Source organism: Phragmites australis, chromosome 14, assembly GCF_958298935.1.
Source record: "Phragmites australis chromosome 14, lpPhrAust1.1, whole genome shotgun sequence".
In the NCBI taxonomy this organism is placed as follows: Eukaryota; Viridiplantae; Streptophyta; class Magnoliopsida; order Poales; family Poaceae; genus Phragmites; species Phragmites australis.
In genome coordinates this window covers 10,911,426-10,927,287 of record NC_084934.1, presented here as the reverse complement: position 1 = coordinate 10,927,287, position 15,862 = coordinate 10,911,426, and the positions used below count along the sequence as shown (strand labels likewise).

General features: G+C 44.7%; 1 long non-coding RNA gene across 1 annotated transcript; it reads right to left on the bottom strand.

The window, feature by feature from the left end:
• Window positions 1–11,557: 11,557 nt before the first annotated feature.
• LOC133890631 (uncharacterized) lies at window positions 11,558–12,451 on the bottom strand. Its single transcript, XR_009904084.1, has 3 exons — window positions 12,273–12,451; window positions 11,731–11,824; window positions 11,558–11,645 (listed from the first exon to the last, which is right to left on the bottom strand). It is a non-coding gene; the product is annotated as an uncharacterized LOC133890631 (long non-coding RNA).
• Between the last annotated feature and the right edge of the window lie 3,411 nt (window positions 12,452–15,862).

Genomic DNA, 15,862 nt, shown 5'->3' with positions numbered 1-15,862 from the left:
GGTTTTTTCGGATATATTCCTATCTCTCCATTTTCTTGTCTCCTGTTGATACTTGGCCAGATTTTTGGTGGCTTGCAATCTTACTTCTTCAAGGGCATCCTTCGATGATAACTCTTCGCCTTGCTCTGGTTCGTTTCCGACCCTGAATGATTTGGTTTTACATTCCTCTGGGGTCGTGGCCTCTTCGCCGAAGAGGAGGCGAAATGGCGTGTACCCGGTCAGTCTTGCAACCGTTGTTCTTAATGACCACAGCACCTTGGGCAATTCTTTGACCCATTTCCCTTTTGGCAACCCCTGAAGGCGCTTCGCGACACCAGCGAAGATGATGCCATTCGCTCTCTCAATTGCCCCATTAGATTGTGGGTGGTATACGGGTGCAAAAATTACTTTTATCCCCAGGCTATTACAGAAATCCCTGAAACCGGCACTATTGAATTGAGTGCCATTGTCCACGGTTACTTCACTTGGGACTCCGACGTGGCATACGATATTCTACTATAGGAATTTCTGTATGTTTCTTGATGTTATGCTTACGAGTGGCATTGCCTCTACCCATTTTGAGAAGTACTCTACCGCAACTACAACATATCGCAAATTTCCTGGGGCTAGTGGCAACTGGCCAATAATGTCGATTCCCCACCGCCTTAGTGGCCAAATCGGCAGAATGAGCTGTGTCTTCGTCGTGGGTCTGTTTGACCCCTTCGCCCAGAACTGACACTACTAACAACTTCGGACCAACTGACACCGCATCGTTTATAGCTGTCGGCCAATAGAAGCCCTGCTTATATGCTTTTCCGACTAGAGCCCTTGTGCCGACATGAGAACTGCACAACCCGCTGTGAATTTCTTTTAACAGGTTCTGTCCTTCTTTCTAGGATATGCATCGCAAGAACGGTGCACAGACCCCGGCTTTGTACAAATTATTTCCCATAACTTTGTAGTTTCTAGCTCTCTGGGCCATGTGCTTTTTCCCGACATGATCTTCGATGTTTCTCTGACTGCGAAGATAAGCCAGTATTGGAGAATGCCAGTCTTCGCTTTCGATTGTCGCAACGGGATGTGTTTGGTTCAAAGTGTCTTCAGGGGCTGGTTCACTCAGCTTCTGATAGAAAACGTCTGAAGGCATAGGCAGGTTCTGCGAAGCCACTTTCGCTAGCTCATCTGCTTCGAAGTTATCATTTCTTGATATACTCTTGACTGTGAATCCCAGGAAGTATTTTTCCATTCTTCGCACCACTGTTCTGTACTTAATCAGCTCTGGTTCTTTTTCCTGGAATGTCTTGTCAATTTGACTTGCTATGACCTTCGATTCTGTCTTAACCAGCACTCTCCGGGCGCCCAAAGCCTCCGCCTTGCAAAGTACCAGGAGGACTGCTTCGTACTCCGCCGTATTATTTGTAGAGCGGGACTCTAATCTGGCGGCATATCTTAGCTTTGTCCCCGAAGGTGAGAATAATATTGTCGAAACTCCTGCTCCCATAGCTCCCCAAGCTCCGTCGCAATATGCGGTCCAAACAGGTTCTGGCGGTTCATCATCCGGGGCTTCGGTAAAGGGCATCTATTCCGCCACGAAGTCTGCCAATGCTTGCGATTTCAATGATGTTCTTGCCACAAAAACAATCATGAATGGAGCGACCTCTGTGGCCCACTTCGCTATTCTTCCAATGGCTTCTTTGTTTTCAAACATGTCGCGAAGGGGCAAGGAAGTTGGTACTGTAATCCTGTGAGACGTGAAGTAGTGGCGAAGCTTGTGGGATGCCATTACTAGTGCATACGCTACTTTCTCCAACTCTGTGTACGACTTTTTTGGGCCTGCCAGAGCTTCCGATACATAATATATTGGTACTTGGCGCAGTTTGTTGTCTTCAGGTTTTTCCTGCACAAGTACAGCGTTGACTGCCGAAGGGGATGCTGCTATGTATAATAACAAATCCGCGCCTGGATCTGGGCTGGTCAGTGTTGTAAGCTTCGTCAGGTAGCTTTTTAACTCATCGAAGGCTGCTTGCTGCTCCGCATCCTATTTGAAAGGGTCGGAGCTTTTTAACACTTTGAAGAATGGTAAACTTTACTCTACAGATTTTGCAATGAACCTGTTCAATGCCGTCAATCTTCTTGCCAAGCGTTGAGCTTGCTTTCTGTTCTGTGGGGGTTTCATATCTAAAATTGCCTGTATCTTATGAGGATCCACTTTGATGCCTCTATTCAACACCAAAAACCCTAGTCTTCTGGATTGTACTCCGAAGATGCATTTCTCTGGGTTCAACTTTAAGCCTGCTTTTCGCAGGCTTTCGAAGGTTTCCCGTAGATCTTCGAGATGTTGGCTCCTTCTGCTACTCTTGACCACTATGTCATCAACATAGGCCAAGACATTTCGTCCTAGCTGTGATCTTAATACTGTCTGCACCAACCTGGTGAAGGTTGCACCAGCATTTCAGAGTCCAAAGGGCATCCTCATGAAGTAGTATATGCCGAAGGAGGTTTTGAAACTTGTCTTGTCCTCGTCTTCCTTCGCCATCCATATCTGGTTGTACCCTGCATATGCATCTAGGAAGCTTAACATCTCGCAACCAGCCGTGGAGTCTACCAGCTGATCAATTCTAGGCCGTGGGTAGTCGTCCTTGGGACAAGCTTTGTTTAAGTCTATGAAGTCGATGCACATTCTCCATTTTCCGTTGCTTTTCCTTACTAACACTGGGTTAGCCAGCCACTCTGAGTGCATTACTTTTCGTATGACTCCGGCATCGAGCAGTTTTTCCACTTCAGCCTTCGTTGCTTCTTCTCTTTCGCTTGAAGCTTTCTTAAGCTTCTATTTCCTTGGCTTCGCTTTAGGGTCCACATTTAGGTTGTGCTGAATGATTTCCCGGCTTACTCCTTGCAGGTCCTTAGGAGACCAAGCGAAGACATCGTCATTACCGCGGAGGAACATTAGAAGTTGCTGCTGGTCCTCCGCCGGAGCCTCCGCTCCTATAATGACTTTTTTTATCTTGTTTTTCTTGATGTAGCTGCACTATTCTGGTCGCTCCTTCTGGTGCAGCCATCGCTACCTTGCCTATTTTCGACTGGTTGCAACTTTCTTCCCGAGCTATCGAAGGGTCTATTATCATGTGGACATTTCATCTTCCTGGAGCTATTCCCACTTCGATTCGTCTAGCCACTCGCTGGTCTCCCAATACCTTTATGACTCCTTCCGGGCCAGGCATCTTCATGCACAAGTATGCATGATGCAGTATTGCTCCAAATGTATTGAGGACTCCCCTTCCAAATATCGCATTGTATGGGTAATCAATGTCCACCACATTGAAGGTAATGTCTTCTATGCGGAAATTCATCTCTTCGCCAAACGACACTGGGATTGTTATTTTTCCTAGAGTGTTGATTGTGTTTCCGCCGAAGCCTAGCAATGGCGATCCAGCTTGCTCTAAGTCACTTCGTCGCAGCCCCATTTTGTCGAAGGCAACAGCGAAGATGATGTCCGCTGAGCTTCCTCCGTCAATCAAGATCCTGTGTACTTCATTTCCCGAGATGTTTGCTGTAATGACGAAGGCATCTGTGTGTGGGTAGTCTAAGACCCTCATATCCTCTTGCGAGAATGTAATGGGAATGTTTGACCATCTTGAATTAATGTATGTTGGTGCCACTCCGACGTGGTTGACCCTTCGCACATATTCTTTTCGTTGTCTCTTAGATTCTGTTTGCTGGTTAGATCCCCCTGAGATGGCCAACACCACGTTGTACCCACGATTTATCGTGTTAACTGATTTGCTACTTTCTGGTGGTGCTTCGATCTCGGGTCTCGGTGGTGGCGGAGGTAGCACCCCCTGGAGGTTCGTTTGCCTAGTTTGATCAAATTGAGCTGAAGTTGCAGGTGTATACTGCGGTGCAGGAATTTGTTAACATTGGTTCGCAAATGCCATGTTCTGATTGTGGTTCTGCCACCCTTCGCTTCTTTCGAAGCTTGTTGCATGGTGCACTGTCCTTGTGTGATCAAGAGACTACTTTGCCAAGCTTTCTTTCATAGCCACGACCTGCGGGCACTGTTTGGTCCGGTGGCTGGCTCCTTCGCCATGCAGTTCGCAGTAAAAGGTTGTTGAGCCTTGCGAAACCCGTCCTCCTCGGCCTCCGCAGCCTCTTCCTCTACCGGCTCGGCCTCCCCTATTGGCCACACTATAAGCTTCGTCTGCTCCTTGAGCGGCTTCGAGTGGGCTGGGATTAATCTGATTGACTTCTTTTTGCCTTGTATAGTCAGAACCTTCGGGCTTTCTTGGATGGTGCGATCTGTCTCTAGGATTGCTGCTGCCTGCCTCTCTAGCTGGTGCATGTGGTGTTACTTTGGAAGCTGCCATTTCATTTTTCCTTAGGAGATGATCGAGTTCAGATCTTGAGTACTCTTCCATCTTGTTGAGCAACTCTTGGACGCTTCCGGGTCTTTTTCTCGTGAGCTTTCCTGCTAATAGCCCGCCTCTGATGCCCTGTATTGCGGCATCGATGATTGTATCTTCGCTCAGCCCCTTTGCTTGACAACGTATGTGTACGAAGCGGCGCATGTAGCTTTGCAAGGTTTCTGTTGGTTGCTGTTTCAGCGCGAAGAGGTCGGTTGCAGTGATTTTGTCTGCCCGATTCCCCTGGAAGTTGCTATACAGTGCACTGCGCAATTGCTCCCATGAATATATGGATCCCGGGGGCAACGCGGAGTACCAGGATCTTGCTATCCCTTTTATGGCCAATACGAAGGCCTTCGCCAAGGTTGTACCATCCCCTCTGGCAGACTCCACAGTTGCTTCGAAACTCATTACGAATTCCCTTGGGTCTGACTCTCCGTCAAACATAACCACTCTAGGCATCTTGAACCCTGGCGGCCATGGCTGATTTTGCAGATCCATGGCCAAAGGGGACTCTGGGTCTCCCGTGGACGATCTTCGCCGAAGCTCCTGCGAAGCTCGTACCATGTCTCCCGACGGTGTCGGCCGGCAAGACATGCCTTCCGCTTGGTGGAGCATATCGATTTCCTCCTAGATTTTCTCCAATGTTTTCCTAGCTTCATCCGGCCGCCTACGGTACTCTGCGGCTTTCCGACTTGCTGCTAGGCCATCCAACATGCGCTTCTTCTGCGCTAACTGCCTTTCCAACTCTTCGGCTTCTAGCCTTGCTGTTCTTTCTTCATTTGTTTCTTCCTCGTTCTCAAACTCTGCGAAGTCGTCAAGGTCTTCCCATTCTTCATTTCGCAGCCTTTCGCCTTCTTTTTCCGGAGGCTCAAAGTGCGTGCGATCTATTGGTTCCATGACCCACATTTGCTCCGCGTTAACCCGGACTGCTTCGCCCTGGCGGCCATCACTGGGTCATTATGGTGCTACTTCAACTTCGCAATGTTGTTCTCGTCTGCTCGAAGTTCCCCCGGCCGTAGCATTACTTGATCCTGGTATGGCCGAAGGGGGTCTATCGGTCGAAGGCCCGGCCGCGGCTGGAGGTTCCGGCAATGCTTCCACTGTTCCGGCTGGCTTCGATTTCTTCTTGGGTGGCATGTCTTTGTGGGTTCGATCCCACGGACGGCGCCAACTGTTGGGACCGGAATCTCAGACAAGGTGAGCATTCGAATACGGAGATATCGCAGGGCTCTCAGAGCGACACATGTTGGAGGAGAAACAATTTTTCGATACCTCTTCTAGGTACACTATGGCTCTATTTATAGCCCGTACCCGGCAACCACAAGTGCGGTTTACAAATCCTACCCCCTCACCTACTACATTCCCGGAATATCCGAGGGCATTATGGTACAAATGAGCATAATCACATAATTACAGCAGTACCCCGGGCGACCGAAATCGGCCCACTGTCTCGAGGCGATTCCTACCTCCGAAGGGCATCGAAGCCTCCTCTGCTTGGATGTCCATTGGATAGCCTTTGTCCCTCGAGCGAAGGCCGGCTTGCATCTTCGCCCGCTGCGAACGCTACGGACTGCGGGTCCGGGCTTCGCTCGTGAGTCGGAGGTCTCCTTCGACTTCGCCGGTATGGGAGATCGAAGGTGCGGGAGCGCCTACACCCTTCGACCGACATAGCTCTACGATCTTCGCCACTTGCAGATGAAGTCCTTGGAACAAAACCACAACAGTTAGCACGCAGTATTTCCAGTAGACTTCGCGGTTCCCTCCGAAGTGGGGGGGGGGGGAGATCATCCCCAACAATGTGCACCTTTCATTGACCCGAAGCGTGGCCATGCTCTATCCTGTGGGCAGTGACATGGTCCCCCCCCGACAGAGATGATATCCTCCAGGCCGAGCATCTTCATACATAGATAACCATGGTGTACTACTATATCAAATTTGGAGAGCGTCCCTCACTCGAAGATGGCATTGTACTGGTAAGGCACATCCACCACATCAAATAGAGCATCCTCTATCCACGATCTGCACCCCGTACTGAAGGATACCGGGAGGGAGATCTGTCCAAGGGCTTCAATGGGCCTTCCCCCAAAGCCTTATAGCGAGGTTCCAGTCGGCTGCAGGTGGCCCCTAGGAATTCCCATCTGATCAAAGACTTTTGCGAATAGGAGATCCGCTAAACTCCCCCTATCGAGCAGTATCTTGCGCACCTCTGATCCGGACACATTCACGAAAATCACAATGCATCCGTATGAGGATAATCGTGAGCTTGGAGATCTCCCTAAGAGAAGGTGATTGGTTGGTAAGACCACCAAGATTTGACCCTCAGGGAACTGGTTCCCACTTGATTTAACCTACGTAGATACTTTCATCATTGCCTCTTAGATTCGAAGTTGTAATTGGATCCACCAGAGATGGCCAGTACCACACTTCTAGTCCTTCCACATTCTAGACAGACCTCACCTTTTCAGAGGGAGATTCGATGGCCATCTTGGGTGGAGGCAGTGGCAATTCAGGTGTCGGTGACACGGGGAAGGGGCTCCGGTCCAAGCTGTGGGATGGTAGAGTGCGTGAGGGATCATGGAAGTTGACTAGAAGCCTAAGCCACCTCACACCTCCATGTGCACTGCTCGAGGTTCTTGAATCAGCTAGTTAGGTTGCTCCACCCAACACCTATACTGCGTGGTGCTGCCTTTGTAAACTCCTGCTCCATGGCCCCCTAGGACGTTTTGGTCAGCCATATGATTCTCTCGAACATCCGGTATGGCTGCCCAATCCTCTTGAGTGCCTGGGGCAATCACCTTGGATGCTCTTGTTCCACCTTTCGTAGCCTTGCCGACTCCGGGTATGTTAACCCGAGGGACCACCTGAAGCTCCAACCTCTTTGGTCGCCATGGTGTCTCCTTCCTATGAGGGGGCTGCCGAACCTCCTTTGGCATCCTCAGATTCTTATGCTGTTCCTTTCCTAGTCTTCGGTGGCATGAGGTTACCATGTGGTCCTAGGTTTGATCCATACGTCTAGCGCCAAATATTGGGATCGTGATCACAACACAATGAACAATAGTCGTAATAGTGAGTGTAATAACTGTTTGTTTCTTGTTATTACATCAGTTAGGTGTGGGTATTTATATCCATACCTCAACCATCCTAATCATCCCAGAACTAGAATATCCCAGAACTAGAATATTCCAGAGGTAGTATTGTCATTGTACACATACAATGTCCTACACTATCTGACTCCAACACGTGTCCTAAAGGGGCCCGCATTGGGTCCTCGTTCAGGGCTACTGACAAGTTCCCTCTAGTCACCTTCTAGCCAAATTCTAGTTAACTCGTAGGTTCTTTCTCAGATAATCCTTCGCTCTCTTGTCGAAGGTCCTTGCATCGTCTCCCTTCATCCTCAGGGCTTCATTGTAACCTTCGTCCTCTGGGCTTCGTCACACACCCTCATCCTTTGATCCTTGTCTCCAGGATTTGCCTCTTGGGCTTCGCTACATGAAGGTCCTTTGGTATTCCTTTCTTCAAGTGCTCCCTTTGGGATCATCACCTGTACCCTCAGACCTCCAGTCCTTCATTGTACATCCTTGGACTTAACCCCTATAGAGCATAAGGGAAAACATCTCTACCTCAACATTTATATTGTTACTTTGTCTTTAGGGTTGGCTGATATGGCCGAAGTCAATGAACGGGGGCCAACACAGTATCATTCCCTCAACATCCGTATTTATCGAACATCCATTGGCCAATGGATAACTCTTACACACTTCTGAGGTGTGCACTAGAATTGCAAAGCCCTTACAAAGCCCCTCTCAATACGTGCATGCCCACTAAGGTTTCACCACCGCGTGAATAAACCTCAACAACGGAACCCCCCTCTTGCGCCTTACGGATACTAGAAAGTACACCCTTCCATTCCGTACAACCAAATGGTCTACCCCATGTTGAGAGTAAAGAAAACTAATTGGCTAGGCTTGTCTCATACCAGGTATATGGTTGTACAGTTAACTTGGAATGATCACTCCATGACTATCACAAAACCCAATTGTACATTCTGTACCAATCTCATTTAAAACCATTTGTTCAAATCCTAATTCCATATTGCTACAAAATTATACCATCATCTTTTATCATAGTTGTATAGGACCATTATAATATTCAATAGAGCCAGTATCATTATCACCATCCTAAAGCAAGGCTAAGCATAATCTACCCTTTCATAAACAAACATCATAACCATAACCATGGAGATAATGATGATAAAGGAAAACTAAGGTAAAGCCTAACTTTAGATTTTCAAAAATATTAATAGCATGCATGTTTGTAAAATAAAATATTTTAAAAACTAGGATCAATATAATAAAGAACACAACTTGCCTTCACAATACTCAGTTGAGTCTTCAAAGTCTTGATCCTGAAGTTCTTCTAGATCCTCTAAAACAACGGAAAAAATAGCATGTCGAAATAAAATCCATTTTTTAATAAAAAAATCTGATTTTCTGGGTCTAGTTGGCATCTACTCATGAACATAAATGAAAATGCAATAAATAAACACCAAGATTAAAAAAGAACCAAACAACAAACAACAAACAACATGACTCCATAAATTAGGGTTTTCTGGGAATTTTGGTGAAAGAATGGATTAAATTGGAGTTACAATCTACGATTGACAAGTTATGACTCTGAAAGATCAGAATAGGTCAACAATATTAACTACCGGTAAAACTATGTGATTAAGTATTTTTCTAGATTTTTTGGACCAATATATGATTTTATGGGACTTATTTGAATTATTTAACCCTGTGTACATTAAAAAATTACTAAACATTATTAAAGCAATTATCAAATTAATCCTAATTATTTGAATTATTTTTGTACTAAAAATATATTTATTGTGTCATTATCTCGCCTGCAGAGCAATTAAAATAATACTGGGCACGACAGGTGGCTACCACGTGGCTGCTATGCAAGCAACTGCGCAGAGGTGGTTGCTGACATGATTTGGACGTGGTGCTAATGTGGCAGGGGCGTGGCAAGGCTAACTAGGCAACACGTGTGCTAACACATACACGAATAAGGTCGACGTTACACTAACTTGGCAAAGACATAGTTGACACGTGGCATGCTAATCGGGCCAAAGTTTCATTAACTATGGACCGTCATATCTAGATCGAGTGGCTTAGGTTTAATGTATCGAAGAGTTACGTGATGATCTAATCTCTACCGTGGAGTACTCACCTCATTGAGAGCACGGGGACGGCGACATCAACTCGAATGCAGCGGCACAACTGTCGGACTTCATTGAGATTGAGCTACGTGACTCAATCTTCTCCGGTGAATGGCGGAACATGGCTAGGGAGCGAGGGAAAACCTGTTTGAGGTAATTCAGGGCGTCGGTGAACTTCACAGGATGTCGATGGCAATTAGATGCTGCAGTGTATCTCTAATGAGGTCGTAGGACCTCTTCGGTCTCGATCTCTCGACAACAAGTTGGGGAAAAGTACATGGGTATCTAGAGGAGGTCCAATACCACATATATATACCCAACATCCTCGAGGAGTCCAGATCGACTCGGTTTAGGGTTTGAGCGGAAACGACAGCGACACGTGTAAATTGAACTCGTTCTCCTCTGTTTAAACATCGAAAGCTGGAGATGAAGCTGCAATCCAATGAGGTATCCTTGGCGATCACATGTGAATCCTCCCAGAAGGTCAGGTCTTCATATCCAAGGTAGAATCTTGCGCACGATTTGTTGACAGAATGGGTTTTTGGATAATGCACAGTGCCAATAGGGAAAACTTTCGGTTGGAGGTGGACGACGACCTGATGGGCATCAGCTTGTTTTTGAGAAAAGGGGTGATTTTATTCGATTAAGCACAAACACAGTACAATCAGAAACCTGCAAAATAAAGGAAAAACAACCACAGGTTCCGGACACTAACACCCCTAAGCTACTCCGAATGTCACTGCAAAGCTGGATCGAAGAAGCCGACGCCGATACTTCCCTTTCCAACGAAGTAGGGCCGATGAAGGCTATTAACTTTTTTGAGCCACCATGAATAACGCAAAGCGCTATTAGAACAATGAACGTACCGGGCAACCCCATTAGACGGGGTAGGATACACCTTCCCCTTTTGAAGTAAGTAGAAACAATGACACCACTGAAAACAAACATGGTAAACTAGTAGGTCGAAAAACAAAAGAATCTCATAGCTCCACAGCGGAGAATCCAAAGAGGGACAAAAGCATCGATGGATCACTCACTAAATCCACGGGGCGAAACTATACTAACCTAGAAACTAAACTTGAAAGAAAACAAACTACAAACTACTAACCCACGAGGGAGGCCGGACCACCCTCAACCTTTGATACTGGCTGGCCATCAAGGCGAGGGGGCCGGCCGAGGATCCAACCGCGTCGCCTTGTTTGTCTTCAGAGTCGCTCGCTTGAGTCGCCTCTGGAACAGTCTCTCTGGGGACTCTCGCGTATGCAAGATAACTAATGGGCATCGGCTGGGAGCGGAAAGATGCGGTGCTGGTGGATTGGGTTGAAGCATGCGGTTGCCCCACAGAGCAAAAGATAGAGTTGGAGAAAAGGGGAGAGGAGATGGGCCGGTGGCTCGCTCATAGCCCAGGGCAGAAAGAGGAGAGGAGGGAAGGAAATCGGCTAGGCTGGCTGGAGAGAAGAGAGGGAGTGAGAGTTGTTGGCCTAGGTGAGTTTGTTCTTTTCTCTTCCTTTTCTTTTCCATTTCTATTATTTCTCTATATGTATATACATACATTCATACATATGTATATAGTATATATTTAGTATACATTATCAAACAAGCATATATATATAAGCATTTCAATCAATATAAATCAAACAATTGCAAACAAAAATAAACCTTTTTGTATATATATTTTACTATTTAGGTTTTCAATTACTTTACTCATTTATTTTCTTTGTATATATAAAAAATAAAAATTGATTTATGTTGAAATTAGGCTGTTACAAATTCCTATAGTGCCATGCACCTTGTCGCACACTTGCAATCTAGTTTTCACATGCACTGTTCTCTAGCCCAACATTCGGCATGACATTATTGATCGCTAGAACCTTAGTTTCTCTCTGAAAAGTACACTAGTCATCTCCAATATCACAATTCACACAAAATTGCTATTCATAAACTATGTGTCACTTACATGACTCCTAAACCATTTAGGAAATCCTTTTTCAAGCCTTTTGTCAACATCATGTGCGCCTTTTTTCTCTAACTCTTCTCTGTACATGCTGCACAACATAGTGACTCAATCATTAGGAAAATTTTATTTTTAAAACATGAAATGACAAATTAGCATATATAAATGATACTTACTCCAAATATGGCTCAACCTCCTCATAGTTATTTAGCACATACCAAACTAGCTTGGCCATGACTTCATCATCGATGTAATGTACCCTATTGGCTCCTATGAGTTTAACGCCATGCATAAAAATAGAGGTGTCACCATCGAATGGCCCATCTCCACAACCGATTAAGACATCTAAGGCATGCGCAATGTATGTCGACGTGTTCATTGAATCTTCATCCAACAAATTCCATGAACTGTTTCACTCCCTCCATGTACCCAGTTATGAATTGTCTCCCATGTATCCATGTTCTATCCATTTATTTTTGCATATAAAACAAGCATTTAGGCAAACAAAACCAAGCCATTTTGGCAACATGACATCAACATCAGCTAATGCTGTCAGAAAACCTGCCACAGAACATTCTAGGCAACATTGCCGATGAGCTTCCCGGACAGCGTGACCGGTTTCGGTAGCTGTGCCACCCTCCCACCACCGCAACCAACACCGCCACTAGCTAGCACTACAGGATTGTAATACAAGAAGAGGAACAAAAGGGAACTGTACCTCTTCTAGGAGCTCCAGGCACTGGAGAATGCCATCGCCGCTGCACCCGGTAAGGGGAAATCACTGCGACCACAACCCTGCACACCATGATGCCTCCGCCGGTGTGCACACCGGGATGCCTCCGCCTCTACACCAACCGGGACCCTCCGCTACCACACCAATAATGCTCAGATCCAAGGGCGTCAGGTCCACCGCTCTCGGTCCACTGCGCAGCAGGCCGTCAGTAAACTCGAAACGCTGAAACAGCCTCAGCCTGCAACACTCGAAGTATATTAAAAGATAAAACAAAGACCATACACCAACGGTCTCGCAATGCAGTGGTAAAGCTATGCCTCAAGTCCTTGCCCGTCTCCGGCTCGATACCAGCAGTGGCCTAATTTTTTGCGACAAATAACTTGTCCAAGCTTAGACAGCTAGACAGACACGTGGACATCGCGGGACCACAAAGACATGTGGGCTGCACGGTCCACACACTAACATATGTGACCCATAAACAAGTGGACTGGTGGGCCCCATGGAGATCTTTGACCTGGTGGCACACACTGTGGCACATGAAATGTGAACAAGGCGGGATCCACTGCGACACGGACATGTTCGTTCAGCCACTTACATGTGGGACCCACTGAACATTGGATGGCAACGTAGACATATGGGGCCCACTAACCTATAGTATGTCTACATAGACATGTGGGGCCACTGAGACACGTGGATAAGGTGGGGCCAACAGGTGGCTCGATCTGAGGATTGACTCAGTACTCAAACTTACTTAAGACAAAATACATTTCATCATCCATGCCAAATTGTTCTATGGTGAGCCAGCTTCATCACAATTTAATAAAGGAGCATCACAAATGGATGATGTGAACGACGTGTATCATTTGTGACAAAAATATGTATTGTTCTGTGACGATTTTTAGACTTTCATCATAAATTTTTAGTGGCCGAGCTCCGTCACCAACGATCCATGACGAAACACAAAATTTCATCATAGATAGGTGCTATTCAATGACAAAATTTTAGAATGTCATGAGAAAAACGTCATAGATGGGCGTATTTCTACTAGTGTTACGTCGGGGTGGTAGCTAAATCTAGGGTACTAGGTTAACGAAGGTGGAGGCGGAGTGCCGGATGTGGACCCTGGGATTGGGTTATGGTCATGTGGGCATCTAAGCGAGTGGCGGCTGGGTAGTGGGTATGGAACGAAACGAGAAACCCTAAGGGAAGTCTACTAGTTTATATATTAAAAATGAGCTGGGCCCATATGTCAAATGTGTGAAGCAGGTACATGGACGAAGCGGGCACAGGTAAGACTATTTCATACCCATCTCTCTATACATATTGGGTTTAACTTTAAACCCACACCTACGAGTAAAGATTGCATCCTAAACCCGTGCCCATTAGGGTTTTTACCCACATACACGCAGGGTAAAATATGCCCATTGCCATCCCTACATGCATATCACCTATGCCATAATACATAATCACTTTGCATTGCCAATTTTATCACTAAAAAACTTTTTCATCACACATGATCTTACAATCTCTTGCTTAATGAAAACATTGGCAACACCTTTTCATACATGTTGTTTTCAAAAATAAAATCAAGATCCAAAGTGAAAACCAAAAGATCAATCAAAAGACCCAAGAAATCTCCTTTCTTTCAAAAACAAAATTCTCCTCCTAAAAGAAATAAAATAAGAAACAAATCTCCCCATTTGACAAAAAAGAAGAATAAAATCCCAAATTTCTCCCCCTTTGACAATGGAACCATCAAGAAGTAAAAAAAGAATAAAATCTTATTGTTCTTTCTATTTTTATTATTATTTATATAACAAGCATAATAGATCATCCACATATATAGCAAATACTCGACTGACAAGGATATATAATTATATTATATATTTCATATATTTTATATATATATCTATAAAAGGTATATGATTTTCAAATACATCTTACTTGATACAAGGTTAGTCGTGGCCACCACGGAGTAAGATATAACAAGGATATAATTAAAAACAACTCTTTTCGGATATCCTTATTCGAGAAGGATTCCTAGATCTACAAGAGCCTTATAATCCAAGTAGGACTCAAACAAAGTATCCAACTATTCCTTTGGTTCCCGCGACTATATAAGGCGAGGAGAGGGGCACGTACAAGACATCTCAAGCCAATCCAACACAAGCCTGATCGATCTAACAACCACAATCACAAACTGTGCCTTTAGATCTTTGAAGTCACGGAACCCTTCAATACTAACCAAGTAGAAGATCAACACCCATTGAAGATCCATGGTAGGAACCAACCCCTAGCTAATTAGATCTTAATACTTAGACACATATAAATTCACCTAGTTCATAGGATTAGATTAGACACCATTATCACTATCAATTCGTAACACAAACCTGCAGTGATATTCCCTCAACTATCACTGTCGGTTCTTAACATGAATTGGCAGTGATAGTCCATTATCACTGCCGGTTCATATCAAGAACTGATAAAATAATAATTTTTCACTGCTAGTTTTTTTATGAACTATCAGTATTGGTTCTCGACACAAATCAACAATGGTATATTATTACTGCTGGTTTTTACGGAACCGGCAACGATAAAGTGTCACATATGGGTGTTTAGGTAGTAATGCTAATTGCTAAAGTTGACTCACTCTTAAGAACAATTCAAGCGATCTACAGATAGCTAAACTGAATTTTCCTCTTATAATAAATCATGTTAGCAACATCTTTTTTTTCTAATGCATTTCTTCAGGAAAACTTTATTCTTCGTGCCGTATGGACTGTGCTGTTGTTCGGCAACAATGCACTGGATAGGAATAGAAAATGACACCATCATCTAATTAACCGAGAATATCTAAGTGCAATCACTTGTACATATATAGTTAAATAAAATTATATAAAACCGACTCGAGTGTGAACCGGCATAATACAGGCATGTACCAAGAATATCTAAGTGTGATCACCTGCACATACATATATAATCACTTAAATTTACCAGTGAATCGAAGAATAAGGAATGTTAGGAACAATCTACACGTATGCAAACTGCCGTAGAGAAACTAAAAGAACTTATGTCCAAACATATGCTACTTACTACTCTCAAATGAAAAAGGAATATATATTACAATCCACGTCCAAACAATGAACTGTCACTACAACATTATATATCTATTCAAGAATTATATTAAGCGCTTGGACTCGACCGAGACTGTGACTTGTGATAAAGGTTGCCTCCAAAGATGTTCAATTTTTTACACCACGATTAATTTATATTCATCACATACACACTAAGTGAAAAATAGATAAGGGTCATCCCGAACACGTCATTGATGATATGTAATAAGTGACGGATAAGGATCCGTCACTAATAAGGTCATTGGTGACGGTTAAAACTTGACCTGTCACTTATTAAAGTCATTGGTGATGGGTTAAAACTGTGACCCGTCACTTATAACTTGTTTGTGACCTGTCACTTATGACTGATATACAGTTTTTGCGTTTTTTGGAAGCGAAAAAAAGTTTTAAAAAATATTTTTCACCCAAGCCAATCCAACTCAGACCTATCACCACATGTCT